At 38.5% G+C, this 21,587-nt stretch overlaps 3 pseudogenes; all 3 read right to left on the minus strand.

The window, feature by feature from the left end:
- LOC113609083 (poly(ADP-ribose) glycohydrolase ARH3-like) overlaps nt 1–21,587 on the minus strand; it is a 104,457-nt pseudogene that overhangs the window by 61,338 nt on the left and 21,532 nt on the right.
- LOC113609108 (40S ribosomal protein S12 pseudogene) lies at nt 6,809–7,493 on the minus strand (annotated as a pseudogene).
- LOC113609086 (40S ribosomal protein SA pseudogene) lies at nt 14,771–16,924 on the minus strand (annotated as a pseudogene).

Raw genomic sequence — 21,587 nt, forward strand, 5'->3', positions numbered from 1 at the left:
GAATTCTATCAAACATTTAGAAAAGAACTAACACCTATCCTTCTCAAACTCTTCCAAAATATTACAGAGGGAGGAACACTCCCAAACTCAATCTATGAAGCCACCATCACCCTGATACCAAAACCAGACAAAGATGTCACAAATAAAAGAAACTATAGGCCAATATCACTGATGAACATAGATGCAAAAATCCTCAACAAAATACTAGAAAACAGAATCCAACAGCATATTAAAAGGATCATGCACCATAATCAAGTGGGGTTTATCCCAGGAATGCAAGGATTCTTCAATATACGAAAATCAATCAATGTGACACACCATATTAACAAATTTAAGGATAAAAACCATATGATAATCTCAATCGATGCAAAAAAAAGCTTTTGACAAAATTCAACACTATTTATGATAAAAAAACCCTGCAGAAAGTAGGCATAGAGGGAACCTACCTTAACATAATAAAGGCCATATATGACAAACCCAGAGCCAACATTGTTTTCAATGGTGAAAACTGAAACCGTTTTCTCTAACATCACGAACAAGACAAGGCTGCCCACTCTCACCACTATTATTCAACATAGTTTTGGAAGTTTTAGCCACAGCAATCAGAGAAGAAAAAAAAATAAAAGGAATCCAAATGGGAAAAGAAGTAAAACTGTCACTGTTGGCAGATGACATGATAGCATACATAGAGAATCCTAAAGATGCTACCAGAAAACTACTAGAGCTAATAAATGAATTTGGTAAAGTAGCAGGATACAAAATTAATGCACAGAAATCTCTTGCATTCCTATAAACTAACGATGAAAAATATGAAAGAGAAATTAAGGAAACACTCCCATTTACCACTGAAACAAAAACAATAAAATACCTAGGAATAAACCTACCTAAGGAGACAAAAGACCTGTATGCAGAAAAGTATAAGACGGTGATGAAAGAAATTAAAGATGATACAAACAGATGGAGAGATATACCATGTTTTTGGATTGGAAGAATCAATACTGTGAAAATGAATATACTACCCAAAGAAATCTAAAGATTCAATTTAATCCCTATCAAACCACCAATGGCATTTTTCACAGAACTAAAACAAAAAATTTTAGTTTGTTTAGAAACACCAAAGACCCCAAATAGCCAGCACAATCTTGAGAAAGAAAAACGGAGCTGGAGGAATCAGGCTCCCAGACTTCAGACTATACTACAAAACTACAGTAATCAAGACAGTATGGTACTGGCACAAAAACAGAAATATAGATCAATGGAACAGGATAGAAAGCCCAGAGATAAACCCATGTACATATGGTCACCTTATCTTTGATAAAGGAGGCAAGAATATACAATGGAGAAAAGACAGCCTCTTCAAGAGGTGAGGCTGGGAAAGCTGGACAGCTATATTAAAAGAATGAAATTAGAACACTTCCTAACACCATACACAAAAAATAAACTCAAAATGGATTAAAGACCTAAATGTAAAGCCAGACACTATAAAACTCTTAGAGGAAAACATAGGAAGAACACTCTATGACATAAATCACAGCAAGATCTTTTTTGAAGCACCTCCTAGAGAAATACAAATTAAAACAAAAATAAACAAATGGGACCTAATGCAATTTAAAAGCTTTTGCACAGCAAAGGAAACCATAAAAAAGACGAGAAGACAACCTTCACAATGGGAGAAAATATTTGCAAATGAATCAATAGACAAAGGATTAATCTCCAAATATATAAACAGCTCATGCAGCTCAATATTAAAGAAACAAACAACCCAATCCAAAAGTGGGCAGAAGACCTAAATAGACATTTCTCCAAAGAAGACATAGAGATGGCCAAGAAGCACATGAAAAGCTGCTCAACATCACTAATTATTAGAGAAATGCAAATCAAAACTACAATGAGGTATCACCTCACACCAGTTAGAATGGGTATCATCAGAAAATCTACAAACAACAAATGCTGGAGAGCGTGTGGAGAAAAGGGAACGCTCTTGCACTGTTGGTGGGAATATAAATTGATACAGTCACTATGGAGAACAGTATGGAGGTTCCTTAAAAAACTACAAATAGAACTACCATATGACCCAGCAATCCCACTACTGGGCATATACCCTGAGAAAACCATAATTCAAAAAGAGTCATGTACCAAAATGTTCATTGCAGCTCTATTTACAATAGCCCGGAGATGGAAACAACCTAAGTGCCCATCATCGGATGAATGGATAAAGAAGATGTGGCACATATATACAATGGAATATTACTTAGCCATAAAAAGAAATGAAATTGAGCTATTTGTAATGAGGTGGATAGACCTAGAGTCTGTCATACAGAGTGAAGTAAGTCAGAAAGAAAAAGACAAATACCGTATGCTAACACATATATATGGAATTTAAGGAAAAAAATGTCATGAAGAACCTAGGGGTAAGGCAGGAATAAAGACGCAGACCTACTAGAGAACAGACTTGAAGTTATGGGGAGGGGGAAGGGTGAGCTGTGACAGGGCGAGAGAGAGTCATGGACATATACACACTAACAAACATAATAAGGTAGATAGCTAGTGGGAAGCAGCCGCATGGCACAGGGATATTGGCTCGGTGCTTTGTGACAGCCTGGAGGGGTGGGATAGGGAGGGTGGGAGGGAGGGAGACGCAAGAGGGAAGACATATGGGAACATATGTATAACTGATTCACTTTGTTATAAAGCAGAAACTAACACACCATTGTAAAGCAATTATACCCCAATAAAGATGTTAAAAAAAAAAAAAAGAAGTTGCGGTACATATATACAATGGAATATTGCTCAGCCATAAAAAGAAACGAAATTGAGTCATTTGTTGAGACGTGGATGGACCTAGAGACTGTTATACAGAGTGAAATAAGTCAGAAAGAGAAAAACAAATATCGTATATTAATGCATGTATGTGGAACCTAGAAAAATGGTACAGATGAACCAGTTTGCAGGGCAGAAGTTGAGACATAGATGTAGAGAACAAGCGTATGGTCACCAATGGGGTAAAACCGTGGTGGGGTGGGGATGGTGGTGTGCTTAATTGGGCGATTGGGATTGACATGTATACACTGATGTGTATAAAATTGATGACTAATAAGAACCTGCAGTATAAACAAGCAAACAACAACAAACAAACAACTAATAACAAACTTTCTTTGGGTTATTTGTATGGAAATATGTTAATATAAACGTTTCAGACATTACATGAAATTTCTAAAAATCTTATATGTTCTGGTATAATGTTATAAGTCATAATTCTAGTTATTACTCTAAAATGTGTATCTCAGAAATAATTAAATTTCCTTGTCAATTGCATTATTACGAACTGTCATCAAATCGTTAACCATGGTCATTTTTAAGTCTTTTGTCATTTACAGACAGTTCTGGGTGTACTCTGATGCTTTTGCAAAAATGTTCATAAAAGGGTTTCATCTTCAAGGAATTCATGGAAAAGACTCTGACAAGTACAAGTTTCTGGTAACTGACTATACTGCTGAACTGAATGAATAAGCATTTTCAGAACTCTAATGGAAAACTGGTAAATTAATAAAAGTGCTAACAAAAGATCAAGATAAAAAAAATTAATTACATGGGACTGAGTGAACTGATGAGGATGATTATAATTTTTGTGACTTTCTGTTTGAATATAAAAAAATTCCCACAAGGACTCAGAGGCAAAAAATATACAAATCAATTTTCACTGCAAAGTAAAGGAGCTGTTACAGTGGAGGATTACTGGGCTGAATGTCAATATTATGACATAGTATGAGTGTGTTTCATGTTTGGTAATTGCAATCATTGTTGCTTTTGTTGTGGTCATCCATTTACAATGCTTGGTGTCAGTCTATTTATCTCTTGTAAAAATAAAATACAGTGTGTGTGTGTGAAAAAAAGTCATTTGTATAACTGATTACTTCCTTAAAAATAATGGAATTTTTGGGTCAAGGAATGTGTTTTTTTCTGCCTTATGAAATATATTACTACATTATCCTCCTGAAAAACAAAACAAAACAAAACAAAACTCAAGAAAAACAAACAACCCAATCCAAAAACGGGCGGAAGACCTAAACAGACATTTCTCCAAAGGAACCCTCTTGCACTATTGATGGGAATGTAAATTGATATAGCCACTATGGAGAACAGTATGGAAGTTCCTTAAGAAACTAAAAGTAAAAAAAAAAAAAAAAAAAAAAAAAAGAAACTAAAAGTAGAACAATCATATGACCCAGCAATCCCACTACTGGGCATATACCCTGAGAAAACCATAATTCAAAAAGACACATGTACCCCAATATTCATTGCAGCACTATTTACAATAGCCAGGACATGGAATCAACCTAAGTGTCCATCGACAGATGAATGGATAAAGAAGATGTGGCACATATATACAATGGAAAATTACTTAGCCATAAAAAGAAACGAAATTGAGTTATTTGTAGTGAGGTGGATGGACATAGAGTCTGTCATACAGAGTGAAGTAAGTCAGAAAGAGAAAAACAAATACTGTATGCTAACACATATATATGGAATCTAAAGAAAAATGGTTCTGATGAACCTAGGGGTAGGACAGGAATAAAGAAGCAGATGTAGAGAATGGACTTGAGGACACGAGGAGGGGGAATTGTAAGTTGGGACGCAGTGAGAGAGTAGCATTGACATATATACACTACCAAATGTAAAAGAGATAGCTAGTGGGAAGCAGCCGCATAGCACAGGGAGATCAGCTCGGTGCTTTGTGACCCCTCTAGAGGGGTGGGATAGGGAGGGTAGGAGGGAGTGCAAGAGGGAGGTGATATGGGGATATATGTATACATACAGCGGATTCACTTTGTTATACAGCAGAAACTAACACAACATTGTAAAGCAATTATACTCCAATAAAGATATTTTTAAAAATCTATTATTTCCTTATAGTAAATATTACTCCATACAAATGTGTGTATTACATAGAATATATTATAGGCTACCAAAAAAATTTAATACATATCATATTTGTAGAGATTTATTAATTGAGTCCCTGAGATATGGATTGGATGGTTTAATTCAATTGGGGGAAATTCTTGGTAAAGATATATTTTGAATTTTGATGAATTAGATGGATCCAAATTAGTAGAAAGATGAGACGAACTATTTAAACATGGGAGATAGATGCACAGATGTGAATAAAGAATATGAAATAGAAAAGAGAGTGTTCAATGCAAAGCATAGGGCAGGAGCATCCCTGGCCAAAGAAATGACAGATATGGCTGAAAGAATGAGCAGCATAGCTAAGTGACCACAGAGACACATCTAGTGCCATCATGAGTCAGAGTTACTCAAGTGACATCTTGGTAAGATGGCTTTTTGGAAATAAATTGCCCATACATTTTCAATTAATTTTTATTTATGTAAGGCAATTAGGTTAGAACCTTGCTATTCAAAGTATGGTCTAGCAGGAACCAGCCATATCAGAATCACCTAGGAGACTGTTAGGAAGGCAGAACCTCTGGCCACATCGTCGACCTACTAAATCTCAAGGTGATTCTTGGGAAGCAGTGCACCTGTGTCCTAATGCTGATTTGGTTATTTCCTTAGCATGTAACTCTAGGCAAGTGCTTTCATCTCTAGACCTAAATTGCTCATCTCTAAAGTGGAAAGGATTCCTGCCACGTTAATTCAGGGGGTTGATAAAAGGATCAAATGCAATGAACTATGTAAAAGCACTTTGAAAGCTATAAAGCACCACTAGAAATCTCCCCTAAAACAGGCGTCTGTGTTCAAGGAAAATCCAAGGGGCCAGGGCTGGTGCCTGGAATGTCTTGGCCACGTCCCTCACAGCTGCCTCCACTATCCCTGTATATAAACAAAGCCTCAGAGAAACATCTCACTTGGTAAAATAAATACTCAGGTTTATGAAAGTGTCATGGAGCTGAGTTACCCCAGGAGATTCATAGGGTGATGCCTGACCCAGCTGCTCTCCAAATCAAGCCAAGGAATTTGCCCTCGTGTCAGTGCACCTGTCACCGCTCTGTGACGTTCCTGGTTACTCCCTTTCTATTTTTCCCATCTCTTATCATCGGAGGACTATGGGATGGCTGAGGAAACAAGGCAAGGCAGGAGCTGGGATCTTCTGAGGAGTAGCATGTCAGGTAAAAAGTTGACAGGCTCAGGGCGCTCTCCAACCATGAAAGCAAACTGTCACGCAGCAGATCTTTCAGTCCCCTGAGAACTGTCACTTGGAACTTTCTAGTTCAGCAAGTGTCCTTTAACAAAAGTTTTAAAGTTATTAAAAATGAATATTTCATTGTTAAAAATTGTTTTCCACAAGACCCTGCTCCTGGAGGTGTTTAAGAATTCTGAGCTCAGGTAAACTGGGGAGGCTGATCACCACCCCGCCTCCTGGAGGAGGGGCACAAAAAGAATCCGATTTAAATTTGCCTAATCAGCATTCTCCAAACTTACTTGACTGCAGAACACTTCCTTGCAGTATTGCCTATTAATACACTGCAGTTTAAACAGTAGTTCCACTAAGAACGTATCTTGAAAATCACTGTCTTTTTTTGGTTATAATATTTAATGTAATCTTAATCGCATAGCACTACTTTTGTGGAAATGAAATATTCTAGCCTGGAAACTTCTTGACTACAGGAGCTGTTGTTTTTTACTCTCCAGCACTTAGCAGAGTACAAGGCATTTAGCCAATTCTCAGTGAATGTTTGTTAAATTTTAAAAATCAAAATAGAATCCATTTTTCTTTTTGCATGAGAAAAGCTATTCTCACTCTATACCAAAAGGATATGACGAGTTTTTATGTGTGTTTGTTTGTTGAGGAACAAGAGCCCAGTTTGTTTATTCGATCATTTCTTGCATTTGACATACTCCTCGGTGACATCCTTGGCCTGAGCCTCTTTGCCATTGTCCTTAACCACCACACAGCTGCAGCCAACCACTTTACGGGGCTTTCCCTCTCTGTCAGTTTTACAGAGGCCTACCCATCCCCCTAGTTTCTTGTCATCAACCTTAATCAGGTTGATTTGGTGCTCAGCAGAAAGGGCCTCCACCAACTCGACATACATAGGCTCATCACAGTTGGATGCAAGCACACAGAGCTGGGCATGTGCTAGGCCATCGCGGATGAAAGCGGGCCTCGGCACCTCTTCCAGAGCAGTATTAACGTCCATTACACCCCCAGCAGCAATGCCTTCCTTGGCCATGGAGGTGGGTTACAGGTGGAGCTGAATCTTGAGTGCACCCGCGCCTCTGCCTCCGCGCGACTCCGCGGCGGCAGGGAAAGAGCTATGATGAGTTTTTTAATGGGTTTTATGTGATGGATATGTACATTCAAATAACTTATTTGGGCTGATTATTTGCTACTGTAAGTAACAAATAAGGAAAGGCCATCCTAAAAAGGAATTTATACATAAAAATACTGTCAACCATCATAGTTTTTCAACATTTATAACATATCATGTTTCAATTTTTCTAATGAACCAGAAGTTACTTTTTTTAAAAAGGCAGGAGCTAGTGTCATTCTCTATAAAATAGTGTGGAAGGTGAATTGTAAGCCTGACAGTCTACGGGGACTTGGAATCACTGTTCAAAGTTTATAGTCCTTAGTTATCAAACTGCTGGTAAAGTATAAAAATACATCCAGGGGGTCTTGATTGTTCTAAATCACCGCTGGTGGTTCAGCATCACATCCCAGACCTCTGCACTGTGTCCTGAGAGAGGCATTTTGAGTCTGCAAAACTATCAGAAAAAAACAAACAAACAAACAAACAAACAACAACAACAAAAAAAACAGGAAGGGAAGGCTGAGTGGGGAGGAGAAATGAGCATTCTAAACTAAAAACAGAAATATGGATGCTGACGCTAACAGAGTTTCCTCAAGGAGAGAACCCTAGGTAAGCATGCGTAACTTTGAAGTGACCCACAAACTTCTCCCCTTCAAGAACCTTGTCCATCTTACCCAGATTGTATTTCCCATAACGGGAAATACAAGCCCTTTGGGTTCTGCTCAAGTGGATGATTTGCTGCAATCACAAGACCAAGTGACTAAATATTTCTAGCAAGCCCGTGTATTTATTGAATCTTGCTTTTAGAGATTTTTTTCAAACCTTGGCCTTAGAAGGATGAGAGAAATACAACCTGGGAGCAAAAATCTGGTCTTCCTGAGCTCAAAAAAGGATTTGACATAAATTGCTCTATTAACAAAATGCCCTTTGTTACAGCCCGAAGGAAAAAAAAGAGGTCATCCTGTGCAAAAGCATTTTCTAAAGGTTGTCCCAAGGACCCTATTGGTTTCTCACTAAATCTCAAAAACTGCCTGAGATTATAGCCCCTCTCCCATTTGTTTAACCTTCTATAATATTATTTTCAAATGTTTCTTTGATGCTACTAACAATTGAACAATATTATTTTTAGTCTCAAATTTCAAATCTAGCATTTCTTTAGTATTTTTATATGTTAAATCAGATTTTATACACTATTTAGGTAAGCATTTGTATGAATACACACACACACACACACATATATTTACACAAAACCTTTCAAACAATGGTGTTGAGAACCGGTTTTAGATTTTTAGGTATACCTGTTATCACTGTAATATTCATACAAGACAAATAAAATGGAGAGAAAAAATCCAAAGGAGGCTCAATAAAATATGCATTAAGAACATGGCAGATACTTAACCTCTTGAAACCTCAGTTTCTTCAGCTGTAAAATGGAGATAATATTGATAACCTACAATCATAAAGTGCTTTAAGGATAAAAAGAGGGTATATTTAAAACAATTAGCCTTATAAATATTAGCTAATATTACTGATGTTGCTGTTGTTGTTTTTTATTATCATTATTATTTTAAACTTCTTAAAATTAAAATTATTTTTAGTGAATCCCTATAGATTGTTATTCAATAGAAATTTACCAATGCTAAATATGGAGAAGCAAAAGAATACGGCTAATGTTACAGCCTAAATTAGAACTAGGAACAAGGTTTTCTATCTGAGTTCTGAGCCTATTCTGAGTTCCATGCTGATCTCTTTTTAGAATTTAACCAACACCGACAAGTCAGCACTTTTGAAAGGCAAATATAAGGGAATCCACCAAAAAGTGAGTTACACAAGTTTCCTGGTGACCAAAATTGAGTCATTCATATATATATTGGATTCATCCAAACCATTGTTTGAATTTGACATTAAAATTCATATAAAATACAAAATTATTAAATATGTTGTATATTTATATTCATTGTACATTATTGTGACTTTCAAGCAGAAAAAAGACAAAAATAAAAGAAAACATGTAAAAAGGAAAAATGTATATATTTCCTCTCATACATGATCTTTGCTTTATTCTGTTGAGAAAATCAAATAAAAATATTAACAATATTCCTAGAATAAAAGTTTCTCATTTTGTTTTGTTGTTGTTCTGTATCTAAGATTCTGGAATATGAGAAACTTTCACACAATTATTTTGGTAAAATAAACACAAAGAACTTTCTTAGAGGCTTTAACTTCATATTTTACATTCAACAGGATTCTCCCAAGATTTTAGACAAAATATCAAATCTTCCATATAGTACACAAACTTGACACATAATAAGTTCTCAAGATAATATACTTGTTGAAATAGAGAATAACAATTTATTATGAAAGCGCCTATCAGAGCGCCTATACTCAATAGGCCCTCAATAATAAATGATTGTTGGATCCGAATGTTATCACTTCTGCACCAAAATGACAGCACAGAATTGTAATTAAAGGATTATAAAAAGGTTGACCATCCCTCAAGTGGAAAACCTTCTAAACTGTATTAAATTTTATGCTGTGATAGGAAGGTTCATAAGTACTCTAAATGGGCCTTGAAGGGCAAATTGGATGAAGTGGGCTTAATGGTATTTCTTTAGTGCAGAATATTACATTAAGACCTTCCTGAAAACCCCTCTTTGAAATACACTGCCCCACCATCCTCATAATAATCTTGCATTTATCAGGCCTTGATTCTGTGGTGTAAAGAGTTACATTTCTTACCCCATATTACACATGACAACTTCTTTTGGCTAGAGACAAAAGTGATCTCAGGTATATTTAAAGCAAATGTATAATGAGAGTGATAATGTACAACAACTGATAAATATCATGCCCAACACATTTATTAGATGTCCTTACATATCTCTTGAAAGTACTAATGTTGGAATGGGTGATAAATTGACTTAAGGTTGAACACTAGTGTGAAAATTGAGAAGTCCTGGATAGAACTGGAGAGCAGGGAGCTTTGAAAGACTAGAGAAGAAAGGATGAATGAGAAATACAAATATACAGGACTTCCCTGGTGGCACAGTCGTTAAGAATACGCCTGCTAATGCAGGGGACACGGGTTCGAGCCCTGGTCCGGGAAGAACCCACATGCCGCAGAGCAACTAAGCCCATGCGCCACAACTGCTGAGCTTGTGCTCTAGAGCCCTCAAGCCACAACTACTGAGCCTGCGTGCCACGACTACTGAAGCCAGCGTAACCAGAGCCCATGCTCCGCAACGAGAAACCACCACAATAAGAAGCCCACGCACCACAACGAAAAGTAGACCCACTCGCCGCAACTAAAGAAAGCCCATGCTCAGCAACGAACCCAACACCGCCAAAACTAAATAAATAAATGTATATATTAAAAAAGGAAATACAAATATACGATGGAGTTTTCTAAAAATAAAGTAATAAGAAAAATATAAAACCTACAAAAGAGCTTGATAAAGTCAAAGGGATGCCTAAGGAGACAGAGTATCAGAAAGCTTCAGGTACCATCCTAAACTTGAGAGTTAGGCTTGCTCTCTACAAGCTATGGCTATCCGAATTTAGTAAAGCCACATGGTGGAAACTATCCGAAATCAACTGGCATAGTGGATATTGATTATAGCAAAACCCTTGATACAGTCTTTCAGGATAAATTTGTAGATGAAATAATGATCACAGACCATGTTTTATTTTTTCCCAAGACCTATCATATTGCCTGATATATAGAAGGCACTTAATAAATTGAAAGAATCAGGAATGTGACCTAAGGAATACAACACTAAATGGATTCATTGCTGGCTGGAATATATTTATCAATCAGCGCATTACTAACATCCCTATTGAACTCTAAATAGGGCAGAGACCATGTAATATTCTTTATCTTTGCATCCCAAGGCTGAGCAGAGAATGCACAATAAGTATTTTCAGATCAGCTGAACTTTGAGGGAGATGCTCAGTGGCTCATCACAGAACTCAAATGCTCAACGTTTTTATCTGTGATGTGAATGAATACCTTAGAGGTTTAAGCTAGTCAAATGTGCAGATGATACAACTTTTGGATGGTTATCATTACATAAAATGCTCAAATACTTTATTGTCAATAGAGCATCTTAATACATATTAAATATAGCAGTTAATGGCGTGGTAGCAGCAATATTAATTGAGTAAAGTCAGAACCATTAGAAACAACTAGATCCAAAGGTAAATTTAGGGAAAACTGTGTTACCTACTCTCAAACAAGATTACTTTATTTTCCCCCTCTGGATGCCATTTAAATAGGTAGTGAAAATTTGAAATAGAGTCTAATGTAAATATGTAATATATTTAATTATGTCTGATTTAAAATTTTGGGTGAGTTTGAAAAAAAGGTTTGAAAACTTGATCTGAAAGCATTTAAAGGAGCCATTTCATGACAGTGCCCAAAAAGTAATTTGGCAAAAATAACACTTATTGAGTGGTCACAAAAAACATGTGCTGAATGATCATCTAATTAAAAACAAAAATTGTTAAAATTACAGCATAAAATAGGTTGTGAATAGGCTCTTGGCTGGGAATGCACCAAATTAGAACACAGGGTCCATCTGGCAATCTCTGAACCTGAGCCAGGGCCATGAAAACCAAGAGACTCCGCCCTACATTTGGCGGCAGTTCTACTTCCTAAGCAAGAGGATCTCAGGAGGCCTCTGAATCTGTAGGGTGATGGGGACCAAGATGTGGGGACAGTGTTCCTGGGCCATGATTCAGCGAGGAGAGCCCATTTCACATCACACGAAGATCACAACAGTAAAGATGATGGCCCTAGCCTCCACATTTTTTTTTGTTTAAACAGTTTCTTTCCTGCCATTTCCCACAAAATAAAAAGATGTATTCAGAGGTAAATTTCTATAGTAGAAATTTCTGACATATGCAGAAACGTGCACAGAGTTAGATTCTGACTGTGTAATTTTATCCTGTCTTCAGCAAGAAATTTGGAATTTTCTCCAAACTCATAATTTTTTGAGAACACTGTCATCTCACCATGACAGCAACTTGAAGGAGTAAAAAAATTTGAGGGAAGGAAAATTAAAACATTATTTTAAAAGACTAAGGATTGCTATGGAGCAGTCGGAGGAGTTTAGAAAAATAGTCCAGTGACTAGCATTTTGCCAGATCATTTGCCAAAATGTTGACATGAAAGTTCCCTGAAATCTTTGTCTTAGGTTTCCGAAAATTTCTCTGAGGAAATTGCTAAAAGAATAAACAATCAGTTCAATTGCATACAGTGAAGAATAAAGTCCACATCCAATGTGCATATTCTGTTTATAGCTGGGAAGAATTTAAATTACTTGCCTAGCACTCCTTTTTTCTTTTCAAGTATAAACTAACTCAAAAAATTAAGTAAAAATTGATGATCTAGCAATGTTTCTCTGGCTGCCATACAGTACGGGCAATGAGTTCTAGACTCCAATTTATAGGTTTGTCAGAAAGTTTGGTTATTTTCATCAATTTAGCTTTACATTTAACATTCCTCCACTTAATTGAAACCATGCGGACACATTTGGTTAGCATCCACATTCCTACAAAAGTAAAAAGGGTACTTTGTTTCAAATTCTGCACAGTTTACTAGTAAATTCTATTTTTCTTGCAGTAACAATTAAACACAGTTGGCACTTAATAGCGAAAGCCTCCTAATCCCTATTGTCAATGGGTACAACTCAGCTTTAGCAAATATCCAGTCAGGTGGAGGAAAAAGCATTATCCATAACTTTGTCTTAATAATTGAATAAAGGATTTTCCAGGGACTAATCCCAGGGTTTCAAAGCATGGCCTTTGGAAAATTATAGCAGTTTTGAAGTTTATTTAACCCCCATTCTCTACTTCTTGCCCTCCTGGGATCCTGCACCAAAGTGCTAGCTGAAGGATGGGATCTGAAGGGTAAGCTAGTAAGTGCTACGCTTCTTTACTGACTGTTCTTTCTTTCTCAATCCCATTGTGGAAAATGACTCTGGATTGGTTTATGAAGCGAGTTTAGAGAGTAACAGGTTTCTAGGATTTGTACTTTCTCTGCTTTGGCAAAGTAATTCCAAAAAGCCCAAGATACAACAGCAGGATAACATGCATCGCTAAAATAACAATATTTTGAGGTTGACTAACTAATGAAAAAATGATGTCCAACCGCCTTTCCCTGTTAGGAAATATGCAAAGAATAAGGAGAAAAAAAGAGAAGAAAGTATGAATTAAAATGACTCCTAATTGACAATGACAAGGTTGTAGCAGTTAGAATTACCCTCGGGTATTTACGGATGGGTCCACTGTTGCAGGCAGAGCTCTCCTTCTTTCAGCAAGTATTTGCTGAGCACCTACTATATACTGCTCCCCTAGTCGCTATTGCTACACGTTGCCACTTCTGTAGCCACAAAGAGATGGACATGACCTGCCCTCTCACATCTTACATTAGAGTCACCTCCACCCTCTCCCTCCTCTTTCTCTTCTTCCTCAGGCACCCATGTGACCAGGCACTGAGACCAGTGCATCTTTCTTGCCAGAGACAGGAGCAGGGAGGCCACACCTGATGTGAAGAAAGCCAATAAGACCTGAGTGGCTAAGCGAGTCAAGAGAGGTCCAGGGGGTCAAGAGAGGAAGGAGTCAGGGAGAGTGCCAAGTGCAAGAGTGAGGACAGAAGACAGGCCACCTGTCAAGGTAACAGACTTCACTAGTGAACCCACTGGCTGGCCTCCTGTCTCTGACTTGCTGGACTTCTCCCCTTTGCACAAAACCAGAGCTCTTCCGGTGTGTGAATACAATCCTGTCACCCTTCCTTAAAATATGTGATTTCCTATTCATTGTCCCAAAGATAAAATAAAAATCCATGGCTTACAACGCCTTTATGACCAGAGCCTTTCCCGTTGCTTCCACCCTTGTACTCAGTACTGCAGCCGTTCTGAACTTCTCTCCCTTAACTTCTGTGCCTTTGCCCACAATGTTCCCTCTGAGAAGAATAATCTTCTACTCCATTCTGTTCCCTCCATCTCCTTGCCTACAGGAACTAGAATTTCACATCTTGGTTTAAATGTTACTTCTTCTAGATGACCTTCCCTGACCCTCCAAATCAGAGTTTCTCAGACAGCAGACCTGCAGTGGTTGTATAAAATATTTCTGTGTCCACTCCATGTTAACTGAATCAAACTCTCTGGGCTGGGGTCCAAGAAACCACATTTTTAGCAAGCATTCCACTTATTCTAGTGCATATTAATGTTTCAGGACCAATGATTTAGACTCTGGGATGATATAAATAATAATAAACAACCCACACAGCACAATTAATTCTCCACCAATCAAAATGGACATACTGGGCTTCCCTGGTGGCGCAGTGGTTGAGAGTCCGCCTGCCGATGCAGGGGACACGGGTTCGTGCCCCAGTCCGGGAAGATCCCACATGCCGCGGAGCGGCTGGGCCCGTGAGCCATGGCCGCTGAGCCTGCGCGTCCAGAGCCTGTGCTCCGCAACGGGAGAGGCCCGCGTACCGCAAAAAAAAAAAAAAAATGGACGTACTGGCCAATCAGGACAGATGCCATGACCAGTCAAAGTGGACTCTGGCTATCAGACTCTCATATGTACTAGTCTGTAGCAACAATAATCGGCTTGCCCATGCTCTGTTTCACTGCACCCCACCTTTCCTCTGGGCTGGAATATATTAGCTGATATTTACCGAGTACTTCCTTTGTGCCAGGTATTGTTCTAAGCACTTTTCTTACATCATTTCAATTAACTTTCAAGATAATCCTATAAATTAGGTGCTATTATTATTTTCTTTCTTTAGAAACTGTTTATTTTCCATCAACCTGTTTCCATTTTGAGTTTGTGGAAGAGCAGCTTAAGACCACTCAGCGGTTGTTCCTGCCCATTCAGTGGCCTGAGCAGTGGTGGGCTGAGCACTGCAGTCTCCAGTGGGAACTGCAGAATAGGCCCAGAGGGCACCTGCACACCTTCGGACCCGTCCACCGCCTCAGGCTGAGGAGCAGTGAACTCAGGAGCTGGAGCAGCCCATTCACCCTGAAATTCCTCCTTGGTCACAGCCTTCTCAGCTGCCTCCTGCTCTTCCTTTTCAACCTCTTCAGGATCTCTGTAGAAGGAGACATCAGGCATGACCTCCCATGGGTGTTCACGGGAGATGGTGCCACACGCATGCACAGAACCTCCCGGGCAAGCATCCACCACATCAGACCCAATGAGTGAGCTCCCTTGTTGTTGCACAGGATGGCAATGTCCACATAACACAGAGGAGAGTCTGTGTTACACAGAGCAATGGTAGGCAGGTTAACGTAAAAGGCCTCTGTGAGAGGCTGGTGGGCAGCCCTGGGATCAGTAACCACTGGAAGTCTTGGCTCCCGGAAGGCTGCCTGGATCTGGTTAGTGAAGGTTCCAGGAGTGAAGCAGCCAGCAATAGGAGTGGCTCCAGTGACAGCAGCAAACTTCAGCCCAGCTCGCTGGCCAGTATTCCTGGAGGATACGACACTGACATCAGCTGGGTTTTCAATGGCAACAGTGGCACGAGCTGCCAACAGAAGCTTCTCCCAGGTCCTCTTCAGATTTATGATGTAGATGCCATCACTTTTCCTTTTGTAGATGTACTGTTCCATTTGGGAGTCAAGGTTGGTGCCACCTAAGTAGGTTCCTGCTGCAAGGAATGAGGACATCCTGCTGCTTCATTTTCAGGACATCAAGGGCTCTGGACATTGTGAGAGCTTCCCTTTAAGTTACAATGAGAATGCAGAACAAGCCATGTGGACCCCTGTCTGGGTAGTGTGGAAAGGCGGTGCTATTATTATTTTCATTTACAGATAGCAAAACTGAGACACAGAGTTGTTAAGTTACCTGGCCAACATTACACAGCCAGTAAGTGGCAGAGCTAGAGTTCAAATGCAGTCTGGCTCCAGAGCCCTAACCTACACTGCACCTGTCATGGTATGTATGAGGCTTTATTTTATTGTCAGTCTGGTTATTTGACTTTCTCACTACCCTGTGTTCTCCATGGGGGTAAACCTGATACATAATAGGCTGTCAATAAAAAGTTGGAGAATAAATGAGATCATGCTAATTTAGTTTAGGATCAAGAAGAGGGGACAGTAGAAGCCTGACCAATTGCTTACATTATCTCCTAGGGTTTTGAGGCTTGCTTTTAAAGAACTTCAAGGACAAGAAGCTTGGGAGCTTGCAGGAATTATGGTGTGGCAACCATCTGAGGCCACTGAAATCCATGCACCTAGAAAGCCCCGGCCATAGAATTGGTTTTCCTGCTCCAAACATTTTCAACCAAAGTGATGAATATAAAACTGACATGCATACTCTTGGCAAGTAAAATCATGTCAGAAAGATTAGAACCAACAGAGAGGTGACAGGCCTCAATATTCCATGGAGTTAATTTCTTAGAAAAACCTTTTCAGAATGCCTGTTAGTGGAGCCAGCTGGAGCCCAAAGCCTCAGTAATGAAACTAGCTGTGTCATGCAGATTCATCACACAAAACCAAGACACTGAGTTGCTTTCTCCAAATATATAAAGTCGGTTTCTTCTCCCAGGGTGGAGCACTATGATGGTCACTCCCCAAAACCCAGATTATTTTTTTTTTAATTTTTATTGGAGTATAGCTAATTTACAATGTCATGTTAGTTTCTGCTGTAGAGAAAAGTGAATCAGTTATACATATACATATAACCACTCTTTTTTAGATTCTTTTCCCATATAGGTCATCACAGAGGTTTAGGAAATTTACCTGTCTAGCAGAAATGCAGTTTGGCTTGGAGAGTAGCAAAACTGGAGTCAGGGAAGCCATTGAGGAGAAATCCAGGTAGGGTGACAAAGGCCTAGGGAAGGTAAGATGGGTAAGAGGATGAAGCGAGGTAGCACTTTTTTTGTGTTGCAGCAGTTTTGAAAGAAAGGTTCAACACAGGACCTCAGTTACGAATAATTGGGGAGGGGGCATACATACCCTTCTTACCTTCCCTAATTCAACGTGTAATGAGAATAAAACCGTTCTCTTAGTGGCCTCTTGCTACCTTAAAATTATTCAGGTATTTGAGGAAAATACGGCAGTATTTCTTGACTGTAATTCTTCTAATAAAAATCAGCATCTTGGCATCCATGTCAAGGGAGAAATCCAGAAATCAGTGTACAGAAGAATTATCTGGTAGACTTCTGGGGTTGCAGTGAGACATGGAAGGAGAGGAACTAACCATGGACCAGAATGAGGAGTTTTGACAATGTTCAGAAGTTATTGTATGTTCTTCCAGCTACCCAGGGAAGCCACATTCCTTCCTACCCATCCAAATACCTCATGGTTCCCACATTGTTATCCAAGTCACAAAACTTTGGGATTAGGTCCTGTTCTCTTTTTTTTTTTTCCAAGCTCAGTTTCCAAAAGAAATGCTTGAAGGATCCAGCTCTGCCTCTAACACTGAGTACCCCTCACCTTAATCCTGGACAGCTCCCATCTTAGTCCTCTGAGTTTCCATTGTTTTCCATGGCTGGAGGGGACCTGGACTACTATATTATCTTGTCCCTGTTTGGATTTGGTCTCATAACTGGCTCTCTCCCAGAGTGGGGAAACAATTAGGAAGAGAGGAGATTTGGGGACATAAGAGTTAAAAGATTCACTTCCTTAATGTCACTTTGACCTGAGAGTCTATTAGCTCCCGGCTAATGGCCCATTTCTGAGCCTCCCTTACCCACTACCGCTGCCCACTCCTAATCCTCACTGTTGCTTGCACCAAGCTTTGGTGCCTGTGCCACCCAGAACTGGGATCTAAGGCAATGATGGAAAGGAGCAAAGCTGATCTAAATAGAGAACTTGAATGTTAGGAATAAACAAAATTCGTACATTACACTGGCATAAGCAAGTATCAAAACTATAGAAGTTTGTTTTTTTTTTTTGGTTTTGGTTTTGGTTTTGGTTTTACGAATGGGTTGCATTGCTTTCAGAAGTAGGAAGAGAGAAAGTGTTGAGTTCTAAGTGGAAAATTCCAGTTGGATGAAAAGACTAGGGAAGACTTGTAAGTAACACGGAAAGAAAGATTCATTTCGATAGCTGCAAGATTTTTAGTCTGATGCTAAAGCACACATTTCTATTATAATCCTGTTCACTGCTTTTAATGAGCTACTTGTTCATAGAACAAAGATTAACTGACATCTAGCCCATGTTTGAGTTGCCACAGATCTTTTATCCCCTGACCTAAATAAAAATTTTCACTCTGTTACCTAATGAATCAGAGAAACTAAAAACTGGTAGGAGGGACAATCAACAATAATTCCAAATGCCACTCTAGCCCTCTGGTGATTGGCCTTTCCTGCAATGTCCTCTACCACCCAGAGTTCACACCTCAAGATCATCTCTGGCCTACACTTCAGTATTTGGTCAGCCCTTTCCAGAAGGCAATTCTGTTTCACATATACATTTAATACAGATATGCCTTTTAAAAAGCAAATTATTATAATGAAAAACATATACACACTTAAGGAGTTCTTATGTGACTCAAGTTTTATCTACTTAGTGTTGCTGACACTGAAAAACCACTCGACTTTGGGGATTTTTTCGTTTACAAGGTCATTAGGCAAGTTCAGTGGAAATACAGCCTATTTGTACAGTGGGGCACATTTGAAGATCCTTATAATTTGTCAATAATTAGACTCCTCCGAAGAAATATTTTACATTTCTTAAGGACTTGACTCCCCCAAATCTTCTGATTATATTACCTACTATAAGAATAAAATCTGGGCAGTTTATCATTGTCAATAGGTTTTTCCCAGGAGAATAATTTTTCTGAAAAATAATATCACCCATTTATGTTGGTAACTTGGTTCTATACCAGATGAATTAGAATTTCTAATTTCTAAATTATCCATGTTAGGTAGAGATACAATTAAGAAAGTTTTTGTCAATTTGAAAACTCTGGGATGAGGGAAGAGGTTGGAATAAAAGTTAAGACCATTTAAAACCTAAAATAAATGTCTAATTAATTTATGAAAAAGTATGCAGTACACATTATTGCCACAGCCAGTCAGTATGAATACTTAAATGGCAGTTTCTCCAAACTATTATCTTCTGTATGTTTATTTGTGTTTTTGGCCACTTCACTCTCTACAATCAGGAAATCAGTTATAATGTTTAAAAGGATCATACAAAATACATTTCAAAGTTTACTATCTTAAAAATATGACTCCCTTCGGGGAGTTGAATATGGCTTTCTTGGATTCTTGCCTTTATTGATATTTCCTGAGGGCTACATCCATGAGTGAGGTCTTGGAAATCGGGTAACCAACCCATTTTTCATGACACAGTGTAACTCCCTTAGCAACGTGGTGCTAAAACCGGGAAAGTGACATTTCCTCCATTGCCTTTGGCTGTAGCTATGAGTTTCCTTTCGAAGAGACCACAAAGCAGGACCCAGCCAGTTTAATAATCCTGATAGAACCAGCATGAGTGAAAGTTATGAGCACAGACGGAGAAGCTTGGGAAAAGTAAAACGGTAGGGAAGGCAGTCAGCACATGGAGGCAAAGACCATCAGTCACCAGCATCAATTTTCCACTGGTTTATAAACCAGGATATTGGGGAGAGTGGGGTTTGAGAATAGGAGCTGGGAGGAGAGTCGTTTTTAATATACTGTTTTTCCTTTCGGTTCTTCCTTTTAATCCTGTGGTGTTGAAAGCACAGCTTTCTCAAAGACAATCTGACCTATAGTCAACATTATAAATCACTCTCTAACCTCATAAACTGAGGGTCTGCAATGAAGATCTGTAATCAACACTGTAACTCATTCTTCTAACCACATAAGTTAAAAAAAACAGACCCTCTAACATCCTTATGGTCAATTCTAGAAAACAAATACAAAGATAAGGTAGGTGTTTTTTTTTTTTCTCGGAAAACTTTTTATGCATCAACACTACTTGAAGCTATTACTTGTTAGTTCAGGGCTTAATATATTGAACATGGATCCCCACCAACACTTTCTGAAATCAATAAATGTAGGGTACACAGTAATGAGAATACTGTGAACAGCACGGTTAACTATTGGATTACCCCTCAAAATCTAAAACAGAATGAAAATCCTGCTTTTAAAATTCCAATTAATGTAATCAGAGTTTTTCCAGTTAATCTGGAACTATTCCTGGATGTAGCATCATATCAACCTACCAACGTACTAGTAAATTGGCTAATTTCTGCCTACCACTTATACCAACAAGCATGAATCTGTAGGATAGGATGTAAAAAACTCTAAGATACAGAGCAGCCCAAGCAAGGTGCCAGGCAAGTGCCAAAGACAACAGCTCCGAGTAAGAACATAAATAAGAAAATATATAACAGGACTGTGAAGTAACAGTATGGTTCCAGAGGTAGGAAACTTTTAGTGTCATTCTATTCTATGTGGATCAGAACAACACTAAATGCCTGGATCTGGGTGTTACATCTTTAAATAGACAATACAAAATAAGTGTCTACTGGAGACCAATCAGTTTAGAAACCATTAGCTATGAAGAAAAGTTACACGAACTAATTTTCGTGACAACTTGGCAAAGAAAAGATGATGATAGACTATGGTGATATATATCAAAAATTGGAAGAGTAGACCAGTCTCTGTAACTTCAGAGAACGCAACCGAGCAGTTTTGCTAATATATTTTACTCCACATAGAGCAAAAACGAAGTGGTAAAAAATAAATAGAGGTGGCTGAGTATTACTACTTCGAGCATCCAAGCAGAGATCGTGTGATCATGTGCCAAGGGGGATGATGAAGAAATTCTTAACTTTTCACCCAGCACTGTGATTTCGTAGATCTCAATGCATGATCCTTTGCCAAACATAACTTTTTATTTAAAATTTTTAGAGATTAAAAAGCCAGAAATCACTTAAAAGTTTAAATCCAGCCTATGACAAGATGCATATCCATCCTTTAATATTCATTAAGTTTATTCTGGGCTTATGATACAGTTCACTGCACATTAGATACTGTTACAACTTATACACTTAAGATAAAATAATAAGGAAAGGCAATAGAGTCAACAGCACTTATATTTTGAAACATGTTGATAACAGCTTAGTAACAATACTTCCTAGCAGGTGGAGACTGTATTGCATGCAGTGTAAAATGAGAAAAAATTTTAAACAGTGGCACAGAATTTGAAGTTGGCAAGACTGATGCTATCACTAACATTGCATAGGAGATTTCCATATGCTATTTCTGCATATAAAAAAGGGTCACAAATTTGCTTAGATTGGACCACACACACAGAGGGATAATTCAAATTCCCTTGCTCTTTATAATCTCTTCTCCATGTCACTAATTAA

Source organism: Aethalodelphis obliquidens, unplaced genomic scaffold (genome assembly GCF_003676395.1).
Source record: "Aethalodelphis obliquidens isolate GAN/ISIS:26980383/991018 unplaced genomic scaffold, ASM367639v1 scaffold3, whole genome shotgun sequence".
In the NCBI taxonomy this organism is placed as follows: Eukaryota; Metazoa; Chordata; class Mammalia; order Artiodactyla; family Delphinidae; genus Aethalodelphis; species Aethalodelphis obliquidens.